Source organism: Lissotriton helveticus, chromosome 1_1, assembly GCF_964261635.1.
Source record: "Lissotriton helveticus chromosome 1_1, aLisHel1.1, whole genome shotgun sequence".
In the NCBI taxonomy this organism is placed as follows: domain Eukaryota; kingdom Metazoa; phylum Chordata; class Amphibia; order Caudata; family Salamandridae; genus Lissotriton; species Lissotriton helveticus.
The window spans coordinates 1,413,973,063-1,413,988,121 of NC_136057.1; the positions used below are offsets into that span (position 1 = coordinate 1,413,973,063).

The following is a 15,059-nucleotide window of genomic DNA, read 5'->3' on the forward strand; positions in this document are numbered from 1 at the left end:
CCACCGTCCTTGTATTCGGACGGAAAAGCTGCTATACTCTCTCCGACTCCTGGACGATACCATATGACCGGGGGAGGAGTCTGACATCGGCCATGCCCCCTAATATAATTCTGTGCGCAGGTGACTGACGTGACGTGGCGCGTGAAAGGCGAGAGCAGGTAAGGCACTGAGGGTGGTCATTAATTGGGGGCTTTCCGTAGGAAAAGTCTTTACAAGGCGATAGTGGGAGAGATATTAATATGGACGGTACAACCACTTCTTGGTTAAGGCGTTTTAAGTGTAGAAGCGCCAACCAAATATGTATAATATTATACTTTTCTCCCAGAATTAACGTTTTCTGGAGCAGACCATCTATGAGCCGTTTAGGTATCATCCCCTACGTTCCTGGTAAAGTTTTTAGACGGCTCTGAATCTCTAGGTACATATCTTTTCCTGCTTGGGGTTGGGCACAACAGAATGCATTTTGGGAGTTGTGTGTTCATTTCAAAAGAACCAATCGGACTAAAGCGCAATGACATTGTGAAAGGAAACCACATCCTTGTGATACGGAGTCATCTAATAACTTTAATAGGGTTGCCAGATTTCTCGTAGAAAGTCCATCCATGTGTTCATATTTTGTACTTCTGGAAGGTCCAGAAGTACATGAATATGATTTTGAATACCACCCCCCAACATAATAGTCATTTATTGATTTAGATCTCAACTGAGATTGACAATGTTTACAAAAAGAACTTAAAAAACCTGTTAATATACAATTCACAGCTCTACAATTACTCCGTTCTCCCCCCAAAAAAAGATTTGGAAGAATGTAAAAATGTTATAAGACACAAATTAATTTGGAGGGGACTTTCCCAATGTCAACAGTTCATAAAGTTTAGACATTTTGTATTGGTCATACAAGGGTTTAAAAAACGGTGTCTGGCATCGACCACTGTCTGGCGCGGACACAAGCTCCCACGCTGTTTTAGAACTTGTCAATTCTGTCTTTTGTTTTACTAAATGTTTAGGGATGGATTGGACATCTTTAAACATGCTTTTTGAAGTGATTTATTTAAGTATTTGTTGGATGATCACGAAGCCAGCCTCACCACCCTGCCTGGGTGCCATAAAGGGGTGGGGTGGGATGCTGGCACTTCTGGCTCCTCCGGGTTTTGTTTCCTGCACTTGGATGAAGACAAAGGGGGGGGGGGGGGTGAAGGCAGGGGGGTGAAGGCAGTTGTTTAGGCTTAGCAAGAATTTTCAATTCTATTGAGGACACAGAAGCGAGGATTATTGCTTCTCTTTCTTTACTGTAAACTCACAGCAGCCAATGAAAAACGTTCTACACATAAACTACAGTTCCAGTGATGCTCTTGCATCCCATCATATCCTGTCAGACCCTATAAGAGTCACCATTTCTGTCCCATGAGCCTCTTTCTTTGCTCGAGTCCATAGTCCAATTGCGAACAAATTTGAAATCGAACGAAAACATCCTCCAATGTGGAAGAACTATAACCAAATCTGGAACATCATACATCCGTTTCAACCAGAATAATACTTATTCAATCTTCTTTTCAGAACCTGAAATAAATGAAACGAAAGAAAACCCGTAGTTTTTTAAACGTTATTACAATACATTGAAATATAACCTGGTGGGATAATCCTTGCCTCCGTGTCCGTAATAGAATTGAAAATTGTCTGTGCGAATGCTAGCAAATTTTGTATTCTATTACAGGACCGGAGGCTTCAGATAATTGCTCGTTTAACGCTTATCAAAAACTACCGTAGTTATATCAACCACTGGTTTATAATAAAAATTGCTTAAACGTAGATTCTGATGACCAATCAGCAGATCTCATTATATCTTGAACAGTAGAACCCAACATAAATGACATGGATGCCATGGCACCACAAACAGAATGTTGTGCACCAGATATCTGGGTATCAGCACCAGCCTCTTGCATGATTGATTTCAACCATCTAGCTATCGTAGCTGCTGATACCAGTTTAAACTGTTTTTGCAATGCAATGCAATTAATAATTGCGTTGAACCCTCTGGTCGCAAGGACTGTGTGCACTCTTCATAGACTTTAAGACATTGCACCACACATAACTTTGCATGACTGGGAAAAGCATTATATTCAATATTACATGGTAACGTCTTCGTCCTACCAGTAATATTAAAATAAACACCTTCTGGATTAAATACTCTACCTGTGATTTCCAGAGCTCTCACATCTGAAGATCGTCTACAGGCAAATAGACACAATAGCATAGCAAGTTTAGCTGACAACTGTTTCCTAGATAACAAATGATTAGCTGGCTATTTGGCAAAAAGAGATGGAACCAGTGAAACATCACACAGAGAGGAATACTTTGGCTTGGGAGGATTAGCTACTCTGATTCCTTTGAATAATTTACTCACTACTGGGTGCATACCCACCGGCTTACCGTCAGCCTGAGTATGGCCTGCCGATATGGCTGATCTGAAGTTATTGACTGAACAATACGCTAAACCTTCAGAAGCCTTGTCTGACAAGAAATTCACAACATGGGATATGTCTGCCCCCACGGGATCCACATGCCGTTCCAAGCACCAACATACCCAGCTTTTCCAAGCTGAAGAATATATTTTCCTTGTAGAAGGGGACCAGGCTTGTTTAATGAATGCGCAATCCTTTTCCGAGAAACCTGGCATTTTCCATTGTTGTCGGAGAGCCTCCATGCCATCAGGGACAGCTGCCCCGATGTCACAGTCGGTTGCAGTTCTCCGTGAGGGCCCTGGAGCATCGTCTGAGACCATGGAAGTAACCTGGGAAGATCGCAACTCTTCTCTAGAAGTATTGGGAACCAGGGCTGCGCCTCCCACAGGGGGGTCACCAACATCACTTCCGCCTGCTGTCAGAGTATCTGGGTCATCACTCAGGGAATCAAGGTGAACAGGGGAAAGGCATAGTTCATATTTGTCGACCAATCCTGGGAGAATGCGTCTGTCTCTCTCGCTAGAGGGTCCGGTCTCTAGCTGAAGAACGTTTGCAATTGTCTGTTCTGTCTGGATGCAAAAAGATCTATTTTGCAAGGGCCCCAAACTGCCTGTAACCTTTGGAATATCTGGGGGTAGAGCTGCCAGTCACTGTAATCCTTCAGATACCGTGAATTCCAGTCCACCACAATATTCGATTGTCCCGGAATGTATTCGGCTATGACCGATATCTGAAGGTTTAGGCAGTAGTGTCAAAAATCCTTCGCTATCTCCACTAGTAGAGACAACCTTGTACCTCCCAACTTGTTGATATATCTCACTGCCGAGATATGGTCCATCCTTAGAAGGATCCAACAAGAGACTAGTTTGGGAGAGAGCGTCCGAATCGCAAACAACCCGCTAACAATTCCAGGCAATTGATATGGACATTTAGTTCTTGAAGGGACCACCTTCCTCCCATGCAGATATCTCCACAAACGTGCTCCCCAGCCCAAACGGCTGGCGTCTGACTATATGATAACCTCTGGTTGGGAGCCGAAGATAGCTCTGCCGTCCACGCTTCCACATGGCCCAACCACCACTGCATTTCGTCTTGCACATCTTGCGACAAAGAGACTAGATCTGTATAACACAGACCCTTCCAAAGGAGTTGTATTTTTAGTCTCTGAAGGGCTCAGTATTGAAGGGGGCATGGAAAGATCACCTGTATGAAAAACGCTAGTAGCCCCACTATTCTGTCAATTGTCCGAAGGGATACAGTTTGTTTGGTCAGTATCGAGGTGATCTCCTTCTTAATGTCTCATAACTTTGATCGGGGAAGGCTCAACTGAGCTGTTTGTGAGTCTATGACGAATCCCAGAAAGTCCACTGTCTGAGAGGGACAGAGTGACGATTTGGGTTTGTTGATCACAAACCCCAAGTTCTGCAGAAAAGACATGGTCATTTGTAAATGTTGAATGGCTAGATCCAGAGTCTGGGCCATGATAAGAATATCGTCCAGATACCCTATCATGTGTATGCCCTGCTCCCGTAGGTGAGCTATCACCGGCTTCAGTACCTTGGTGAAGCACCATGGAGCTGAGGAAAGCCCGAAAGGATGGACCAAATACTCCAACCAGCGGTTGCGCCATCGAAATTGCAGGAATCATCGGTATGGAGGGAAAATTGGAATCGTCAGATAGGCATCTTTCAAGTCTAATCTGACCATCCAATCTCCTTTCTTTAGTAAGTCCGCTAAAAGATGGATACCCTCCATCTTGAATTGTTTGTAGGTCATAAACTGGTTGAACTCTCTCAGGTTTAACACTAACCTGTGACCCCCACCTTTCTTCTGCACCAAGAAGACATTGCAGCAGTAAGCAATCGCTTGTTTCTGCAGAATTTCTTCTATTTCTGCATCTATAAAAGCACACTCTTGTTGGGAAAAACTGAGTTGTCTCGGTTGAGTGTCTTGGAATGGTGTTTGGTAAAATTCTAGGTGGAACCCCCGAATAGTCTGTAAAATCCAGGCATCGTGTGATAACATTCCCCAATTGTGGCTGACGAATTGAGTGTGGCCCCCGAAAGGTAAATGAGAACTGTCGATAACTCTTACCTGCAGAATTCTGGGCTTGTAACCCAGCTCGGTTTCTACCTCTGTGGATGCGGCGCTTGTTGATCCTTTGTCTTGTTGTATAGAAGGTTCCGCCTCGGGTAGAGTCCCAGTCACCTCTACCTCGTCCATAATCTCCTCTATGAGGACCTTGGTACTACTGGCGGCCTGGCGAGCATCCTCTGCTTTGTTCTGTTAAAAAGGCTCGCCTGAAACACCCTTTTTATTCCGGATTGGGCTTTGTCAACGATGTAAAGGTGCCCACATATTTTGAAACGTCTTTTTCGAATTGTTTTCCAAAGAGGTTGCCCTCGGCTAATGGACCAGGCTCAGCCGAAGCCAATTCAGTCAGGTTTGAGTCCATCCGCATTAGTAGGGACGTACGCCGCTCCGTAAAGATGGCGCAATTTGCGTCTCCTAAAATGCATATTGCCCTCTGTGCCCAGCCTGCTAAGATATCTGGATCCACAGGCTTGGCAGACTTTTGCCACAAGGGCCATTTCCAGAATTTTGCCTCAGGGCCCCGCTACATCCAAGAGTTTGTCCTGGCAGCCCCGCCAGGCACGATCAATCCCGTCATGGGACCTTTTGTGGACTTGTGAGAAAGTGTCATCTTTCTTGCCTTGGTATGCCCCCCCCTTTTTTCTGAACTGCTGATGTACTTTGACTGAGTGTGCCCTGGGTCCCTGCCAACCAGGTACCCAGGGCCTGTGTTCCTTCCCTACAAAGAAAAGCTATGCTGAAACAAAACACCCAATTAGCATCTCTGGCCACCTGTCAGCCCCTAGTAAATGGTACCCTAGGTACCCAGGTCATGGTGACCACAGAAGACCTTTGAGGGCTGCAGCACTTACTGTGCCACCCTCAGGGACCCTGTACCCTGGCACCCACACACTGCCTTTGCAGGCTGAGTGCCTAAGTACAGAACTAAAGCAAGAGTCAACATGGCACACATCCCTGCATGCCATGCCCACAGAACCCACTGCCCTGGCATACTTCAGTCACCCCTTTAGCTGGGTGCCCTATGCCAGAGGTGAAGGCACCGGGGCATGAGCCCTGTGCCCCTACAGTACCCAGGGTAATTCCTGGGCACTGTAAGTGCAGTGATGCCATTTAAGAGTATATGGTGCTGGGAGGTCGTCATTACGAACTCCACAGCACCATAATGGCTACACTGAAGACTGACAAGTTTGGTTCAAACTTCTCAGCACATTAAACCCGCACTGATGCCAGTGTGGGATTTAATGTAAAATGTACGAGAGGGCATCTTAGAGCTGCCCTCCAAAACCCGAACCTACAATCCACGTCTGGGCTGAGTGGCTGCAGAGGCTGCCACACAGCAGACATGTTGCTGGACCCCTGGGTGGAGAGCCCCCCGCTCTCCTGGGCCTGCAATGGTGCACATCCTGGGTGAGGTGATATGTCTCCTCCCCCAGGATGGACAGGGGGAAGCTTCAAAGGCATACCGCCTCTGAGAGCTTCTCCAGACCATTTGCTGTATCCAGCAACCAGCCCCCCACCAGGCCTACCCCCACCCTGGCGGGAAAAACTACGTCAGGAAGGGGGGGGTGCCAACCTGTGCCAACTCCACCCCTCAGGTGGAGAAGGCGAGGTGAAGCCCGACCCCGGACCCCGGCCATCTTGTAGATGGGGAGTCCTGCCCAATCCCAGCTAGGCTCCTGCCCCCCTCCCACAGGAGAGGAGCAGGCTAGGGGGTGTACTCACCCCAGGACAGGGACCCATTGGTCTTTGCCCTACCTGTAACGCCCCTAAATTCAGTATTTAGGGGCTCCCTGAACCTTCCTTCCTTAGATCCCGATACCAACTAGAAGAAAGAAAATCAAGAAGAAGAAGACCCGCCGTGCAGCTGCTAACAGGACAACAACAACTGACTTGGCCCCAGCCCTACCGGCCTGTTGATCCTGGAACCTGCTCCTGCCTAATTCCGGCGACCTCCGCGGACAGCATCGTTGGGACACCCAGAGGACCTGCCTGCCTTGACCCTCTCGAGGATTGGGACTCCCATCAGCAGAGGCTCTGCTGCAACAACCCACCTGGTGCCCACCAGGAAGCTCCGGACCAGCCCACTCTGCACCAGCCGAGCCCAGGACAGGCCTACCCGAACCAAGACCACGAGGACGTCCCCCCAGCGACTGGGACCCGAAGTCCAGTGCCCAAAGACCCTCCTCGACGAACCAGCCGATGCCTGCAGACTCAGAACCAGCGGCCACCCCAACCGTGACCAGTGAGGGTAAGCTTTTCCGACACCCAAAGACACCCCTGCACCCGGCGCCCTGCAGCCCCCTGTGCCTCCCTTTGGGGTACCTACCTGTGCTCCAACATCCCAACTTACCCCTCGAAGTGCTGGTCGCCCCCAGAGAGTCACCGTCCCCGAGCCTGCAGCCTTTGTTCCTTTGTCAAGATCCTCATTGGATAACATTGAGCGCCCGACGGCTCAAAAGCCCCCTGCACCCAGCCGCCCGAGTGCCGCTGGCTGTGACCTCTGTCCTAATTTACTTCCCCCTTGCCCATAGCAAGTGGCCAGGAGCCCAGCTCCCACAGTCGCGTGGCCTGCTAGCCAGCCGCCACCAACCGAAGGCCCCCTGCCTCTCATTGACTAACATTGGGCCTAACTACCTCTGCACCCGGCCGCCCCAGTGCAGCTAAGGGTGTACTAACTGTACCTACCTGATCCTGGGGGACCCCTGAGTCTGTGCCCAGAACCTTACCTTCACCAACCAAGTACTCACCTGGAGGCCGGTAATTCACTTACCTGCCATTGGATAACATTGACCCATTTTGACTCAAAAATTTTCTGTGTGTGAAGTTTTGAAAACTGAACCTATTCCTATAAAATCAGCCAAAGTCCGAATTCGAACATACTCACCTGTGATCAGGAGAGAAGCCAGTACTGTACCTTTCAGCCCAGCACTGAACTGCCAAAGTAATCCCTAGAGGGTTTACTAGTAACCTGTATTTTTCTCCATAGGAACCCATTGTCTGCTTTTCTATGAAATTTCTTCTAAGAGTCTACTTTTGAAAACTGCAAATATTCTTCAAAAATCGTACGAAATACTGAAACGCAATTACCTACCTGTTTTAAGTTAAGCTCCCAGTGCTGGCCCTAGGAGACTAGTGCTGGGTTACAAAAGTAACGCAATCGTACTTTATCTGTAACCTGAATTTCCTCCCATTGGATAACATTGTCAGAATCATCTTAAAACGTTTCTAAGTGTGAACTTTTAAAACAGCTTTATATTCAGGAAAATCCAACACAGTAACTAAAACTTTTTTGCTAATCTGGTTTCCGTTTAGACCCCAGGACTGAATCTACGACCTAGTCCTGGAACTACCAAAGTAATCCATAAAGTAATCAACTGTACTCTCCTATGAAAAACCCATTGAGCTCAATGCTAGAGTGTGTTTCAGAACTGATTGCTTATTAGCTATCCTGTAATTATTGTGTGTACAAACTTATTGCTCCTCTGCAAAGTATTTACCTGAGAGTACTCGTATCTCGAAAAGTATATTTTTATAACTGTCGGTTCTAAAAATAAAACAACTATATCTAAGGATATAATAACAATTGGCCTGGAGTTCAGTTCTTGAGTGTGTGAAACCTTTTGCTGACTGAGTGTGTACAACAAATGCTTTACACTGTCCTCTGGTACTGCCTTACTGCTCTACCAAGCTACCACTTTGGAGAGTAAGGTCAGTTCTGACTTTAACCTCTGTTAAACCTTTGGGGTTTGTGGACTCTATACACACTGTATTGCCTTATTGTCCAGTATATATAGAGCCACCTTCTCACAGAACTTTTTAAGGAAGCTAAGTAAACTGGCATCAATATCCGGTGTTTCTGCCACCTTGTCCGTGATATCGGGCCGAGGGCACTCTGAGCGCAATCTGTTGCGTACTTCCTTATTGAATCCCTTTCTAAGGTTATCATGTAGGTAGTCTGCCACCTCCGGAGCTGGGGCTCAATCAGACGATCGGGGATGCACAATGTCTGATGGGGTGAAGGGGGTGTTAGGATTTTGTGGCGTCATATCGGAATTCAAATTGAGTCTTCCTATATTTCTTCTTAGGAGGGGCCTCCTCATCAGTCGTGTCCGTACCAGTGGTGTCGGTATCTAGGTAAACTCTTTGCTTGCGTTTCGCTTTCCCACCATCTGGGGTAGAGGGAGTGAGGCAACCATGATCTTGAGGCCGGTTTGCTAGAGCATCGGCGTGGGGCCATGACCCAGACTTTGATTTTTCTGACTGGTTGTCTGTTTGAGGATCAACCGGGGCTTGAAACCCATGGCGTTTCGCAAAACTTCCAAGCTGCTTGGTGATAGGTTTTAAGGCTGCAGCTAATGCTTGCTGGACGGTATTAGGGACCTTAGTTTCAATGGTCCTGTTGACTGACTGCTGGACTGAGGCATCCAGAGCGTCAACTATATACTCCTCAATGACAGATTCCTGCTGTCCACCCCAATAAGGCTCATTCTCCTCTTCATATCTAACCCACTCTTCCATTGTGCACACTGAATCTACGCTTGCCAAACATATAAGAAGCTGAGCAAGGCACGGTAGTATTTGAGGAGTCAGCAGTAGCCAACCCACAAGCACACAATCCGACACTGAGTACCTAGCTCCTCAGCAACAGCTGTAGTCAACAAGAGCCAATAAAGAAAGTTCAAGGAGTTTGTGCTCACTCCTGGGACAGACTGTTCTTGCAGCCGGTCAGGCATAACAAGTTGAGGATATGCGGTAACTTCCCACGCGTGCGTTAGCCTCGTAAAAGCATCCAGGGCACGCGACGTGCGTAGCCCAAATGTAGCCCAATTGGGCTACGCACATCGAGCGGTAACTTATCTTGGCCGACAAGGGGAGGCTTCCTACGGTATGTGCGAGGAGCGCGCAAGCCACTTGGGCGTCTAGACACCGCCGGATACCGTGCAGTACTCACGCTCCCAGCGGGAGCTCTTTCAATGAAATGACCAGTCGGGCCAAACAGGGAATGTATCGCGGTCAGATCACACGTACCTAGAAAGACCTTCAACAATGACATTTGAATTGAAACAAACCCTGCAATCAAAATGCCCGAACGGGTTAACCTTACATTATGCTAAACGCAGTAAGCTAACTCACAAAGTCAACACAAGTACATTGAGCAATGCAAATAACAGTCAAGTACAAGAACAGTGTAATAGTAATAAATGGTGAGCACTTATCTCAGCAAAAAAAGAGGCTAATGGGACAGAAATGGTGACTCTTATAGGGTCTGACAGGATATGATGGGATGTAAGAGCATCATGGGATATGCAGTTTGTTTAGGTGTATAACGTTTTTTCATTGGCTGCTGTGAGTTTACAGTAAAGAAAGAGAAGCAATGATCCAAAGCCTCTAGTCCTGTAATAGAATTGTGATCCAGACATTGGAAACCTTCCAGAGAGGTACATCCTCTTCAGTACCAGAGAAGAAGTGTACAGAAACTGTTCAAGATTTGGATGACTCTGTTTCAGGTGATAACGCCCCCTCCTCTACATCGGATTTAAAGGGCAAATATGTTTCGAAGGAGATGATGTGGGATTTCTTAGCTCATATCAGAAATAATAAGAATTTCCCAGCAATAGAGAGGCCAGGAACTTCAGATGACTTCTTACTATGACAGGTTCAATGACAGTCTAATGAGGATTTTCCTATTCATCAGTTCGTTCTGGATGTTGTAAAACAGGAATGGAAAGACCCTGACAATATAATTTTGCCACACTTTATAGCTAAACATTATCCTTTGAAAAACATGAAGAAAGTGTTACCCGATAACGTCCATGTGGATTCAGTGGTGGCAAGTCTGGTAGGCTGCTCCTCCATGGCGGATGAGAATATTTAGAAGGATTTTTTGGACACAAAAGTGGATTCTTCACTGAAAAAAAGTCTTTGCTGGTTCACACGTAGCATTGAGGGCTGGGATTTATAAAGCCTACATAGCTCAATCTCTGATTACGGACTGTAAGAATTAATTCATGGCCCTTCAGGAACGACCGCGTTGTCTCCCTCTTCCCGGAGGATATTGAGCGTCAGACTGAGTTCCTCTCAGATATCTCGTTTAATGTGGTCAGATCAGCAGCCTTGGCAAGTGAGGCTTCTGTAGCTGCAAGAAGAAACTTATATCTGAAAGACTGGAACACTGATTGCGCTCAGGATGCAGTTTGAAGGTTCCAGACTCTTTGGGGCAGTATTGGAGGATAATCTTCATTCATCATTTCAGCGAGAAATCGTCCGGGGTGTCCGTTTTCTAAATTGAAATACTCCTTTCACCACCCTTGTAGGGGACAGCAGAATACAGATCAGTCCTCGAAGTTCGAGCCAAGATCTTTTTTTGAATATTTTTGAAAACAGAAACAAGAGGCCAGTATCGAGGGTCAGCTGTCCACACTGTGACGAGGCGTTGATGTCATCATTATAGGTTGGAGGTCAGATTTGACCGTTCATTTTTCAGTGGCAAGAAATGTTATCGTACAGATGGGTTCTTCAAGTAATTGCCAAGGGTTACAGAACTGAAGTCTCCAAAATGTACTGGGACCATTTGTACCTTTTTGCCTCAAGATCTGTCCAAGAAAGAAGCCCTACTGGAAGAGTGCAAATCTCCCAGCCCCTGACAGGAGAGTGGCCAAGGGGTGTACTGCATTGTATTTCTGGTTCCAAAGCCACGAGGGAGTTACCAGCTGATGATAGATTTGAAGACACTCAATACATTAATCAGGATCAACAAATTTAAGATGGAGACACTACAGAGGATTGTCCCAATAATTCCTGCAAATCAGTTCCTTTTTATATCCGAGCTGATAGATGCATATCTCCAAAATCCGTTTGCCAAGCCTCATCACACTTTCTTGAGATTTGCAGATAAGAACAAGCATTAACAGTTCAAGGCCCTGCCTGAAATAAGTTCCAAGGGTGTTGACGAAGGTGATGGCTCCAGTGGTAGCTCATCTTCATTTACTGGGGATACAGATCTTTCCATACTTAGATGGTTGGATAATACATGTCACATCAAGAAAACAGATATTGAGGTTTTGGGATTAGATGAAATTGACCTTTGCCTGACTGGTACGTCTTCTCACTATGCCCAAATGCAAGCTAACCCCAACTCAAGATGTAGTATTTATAGGAACTGGATTCCGAACAGACCTTGCAAGAGTTTTTTTACCAGTCGAGAGAGGATAAATTGCCTTCAGTCTGTTCTCCCGCACTTGTTATTGAAGGAGCAGGCTTCGGCCAGTCTTTGTTTGGAAGTTCAAGGCCACATAACTGCATCTGTTCACAGAGTAAAGTGGGCAAGATTGTACTTTCAACCTTTACTGGCATCTCAATAATCACTGGTCTCGAGCTTCAGATCCCTTAACCAAGTTATTTCCTGTGACTCGGGAGCTCAGAGACCATTTGAGTTGGTGGTTGAGCACTGGGAACCTCTCAAAGGTCATAAATATGCATCAAGAGCCTCCTGTAGTCACCCCCCGATGATGCCAGTGCCCTGTGATGTGGAGAAACTCTTCAGGACAAGTCATGTCAATTCAAACAGTCTTTTCTAGCAAGTCGGAGGTCTTTGAATTGGGAGACAGCCATTACCATGCGGATTTTACACCGCGGTACCATTACAACGCGTCAATCACAACGCAAGTCATTACAACGACTTGCGCTGGATGGCGCTATGTACTAAGGAATTGCATGATTTACAATTCCAACACCTTCCCTACTGTAACGTAGGCTGGAGTTGGAATAGTAAATCCTACTATTCCAAAATCCAGCGCCTCCTGCGCAAGTCGTTGTAACGACTTCCGTTGTGATTGACGCGTTGTAATGGTACCGCGGTGTAGAAACCGCGTTGTAATATCATACATCCCTTTGAATTGGAAGGAGCTCATAGCAGTTTTCACAGCAATGTAATTCTTCCATCACAGTGTGGTATAGTGAACTTGCTAACAAGGACAGACAATACTGTCACTTTTTCCTATTTCAAGGGAGCACTCGTTCAAAGAGCGTCAATCAGATGGCTGTCCAATTGAGGTTGTGGGCAGAGAAGAACTTGTTGGATTTATCAGTAATCCTTGTCAGAGGAGTGGCTAATCTTGCAGCAGACACATTAAGCAGGACATTTCGCTCATCCCAAGTCTTGACCCGGTCCAGAGTGACCTCTCAAAAGATATGCAGACATTTTTGGACCCCTTGCATCGGTGTGTTTGCATCGGAAAACAATGCCTTGCTTCGCAGATACTGTTGTAGGTATCAGGAGGAGGAGGCATGGGGAGTGGATGCGTTGGTGATAAAGTGGTCTGAGACGTCTTCTGCACGCCTTCCCTCTCTTTCTGTTAATCAAAGCTTGTTTTTAACACATAGCCTATATCTAATCTGCCCATGTCACAGCTGATTCTGACTCCCCCTGTTCAGCTTTGTCTGAGCCTGTTCTGCTCTCCATCAAAGTCTCTCCTCTCTCTAAATCTGAAAAAGCCTGAAAGTCTGCAAAAATCTCCCGCCCCTCCTAAACTGGGAACATGTTTATAAATGTTAATAATAAAAAAAAAGAATGTAGCAGGATCTTCAAACTTCATCGAATTGGAATACAGCGTTTCCCAAAAATTAATCTCCACTTCTCTGTTATTCTCACAGCATCTATCAGGCGAGGAAATCCTTCTCAATTCACATTTTGAATCTAATTCTAAATGACTTAATCTCCTAACTTTCTGTTAAAGAAACATTTTAGTTTAACTAAACAAACATTAGCTCCATTAAGAACTTATTATTTAGGCAGGAAACATTAAAGAAGTTTACGATGATACATTTAAAATGTGTGTTTTTCAGTTTTCTGTACGCTACGATATATATGAGGCTTTGTTTGAAACATTTTTTAACAGCAACTAAATACGATAAAACTGGTTACTGGCTGTAAATTATACAATGCTTCTTTCTTTCATGGAGAGGAAACTATCCTCTGTTATGTGAAGGATGAGCTGAAGCTCTCAGAGCAGGCTAAATCATGAGCAGTTTCTGTGTTTCTACATTTTAAAATGTTGTGCTAATTCAGTACACTGCACACATTTTTATAAGTTAAATCCACACATTACATTGAAGACAAAATCTAAATTAGCTACATTAAAGCCAAACTATGAATACATTGTGCTTGGTTTACTTGATTTGTCTGACTAGTGGCCTCAAGTTTTCATTTTCCAGCACCAAATGTCTGTGTGTCACTTTTTAAATGCAGTTTATAGTATGAAGCCGAAGGCAGCTTTGTCCTTAGTAATGCTTAATTCTATAGGAAATGTTTAAGCTGTCCCAGTCCACACTTTGATTATTTAAATCATCACTCCAATTTCATTGCACGTGTGACATACTTCAAAGAGCACGCTCATCATTAGTTGAATCAAACATGTTTTTCTCTACCTAAAATATTGCATATTGCTGCTTATCTTTGGTGTGTGTAGACGTGGTAATTTCATTAGCAGACCTAATTTCTATCCGGTGTGTAAAAGAAACCTTCTAAAGGTAGTAGGTTCAGGTTCACTGTTTTACAAACCTTGAGCACATAACAATTTTACACCTATTTCTAAGGCAACACAACTGTTGTCTGTGATTATGTCCAGAGCACACAATATATATAAGTAGACTGGTTTGTCTGAAAATAACGATAGTAGGGATAGACCGGACACAGCGTGTAGTCTTAAAGGGTTTTTATTCAACCACAGTGTTCCCCACTTGGGAATCACTGTAAATATGAATCAAGCCGACACGTGTTTCATCACAACATATGGCTGTGACTCTTCAGGGCTAGAAGAAAAATTAAATAGGTAAAAAGGTTCAAAATGTTATCAAAAAACAATAATAGTGACGAAAATGGAACACCCGTGACGTGGAAACCAACAAAAAAGGAGAAAGGAATGGGAGGGGATAGGCGGACAGTGTCGTTTCTGTGTTCATCAGCAATGCTGTTGTTTATTGATCTCACAAAATTGTGTTTAGTGACAAAGGACCAATGTGTCGCGACTTTCAAAGCGATAAAGACAGTAGTAGGTAAATAGAACAAGCAACAAGTTCATAGGGTGCAGAGTGCAGTGCAACATACTATAATTGTAACATTAGGCATTAACAAACACGGTCAAATGCGACCCTATTTACACTGAAAATTCTCTTTTATATACTGTATGTCTCCTGCTATGTATAAGATTTACTGGCTACTGTTCTAACTTGAGGAGGATTATTTATATAGCATGAAATTAATTAGACACATATGGGTATAAAAACACCTTGTTCCTGTTCAGTACAGTAATTACGTAAATGTCCGTTGGTAGCAGTAATTAGAATATCTTATATTATCACACCTATGTAAAATGTTGTCCCAAATTCAGAAAGGCTTCAATCAATGGCTAAAATAGCAATTTAAGCACTGCTCAATAACATAATAAGTTTCCAGAAAAAACATCAATTCCAAGCTTGCAACGAGCATAACAAAAGGAGCACTGT

At 45.0% G+C, this 15,059-nt stretch overlaps 1 protein-coding gene across 1 annotated transcript in view; it reads left to right on the forward strand.

Annotated features, from left to right (window-relative positions):
• Positions 1-2: 2 nt before the first annotated feature.
• YIPF2 (Yip1 domain family member 2) overlaps positions 3-15,059 on the forward strand; it is a 72,428-nt gene continuing 57,371 nt past the window's right edge. The window contains exon 1 of the mRNA XM_078684996.1: positions 3-158. The gene's annotated coding sequence lies outside the window, so the exon portion shown is untranslated. The remainder of the gene's footprint in view (positions 159-15,059) is intronic.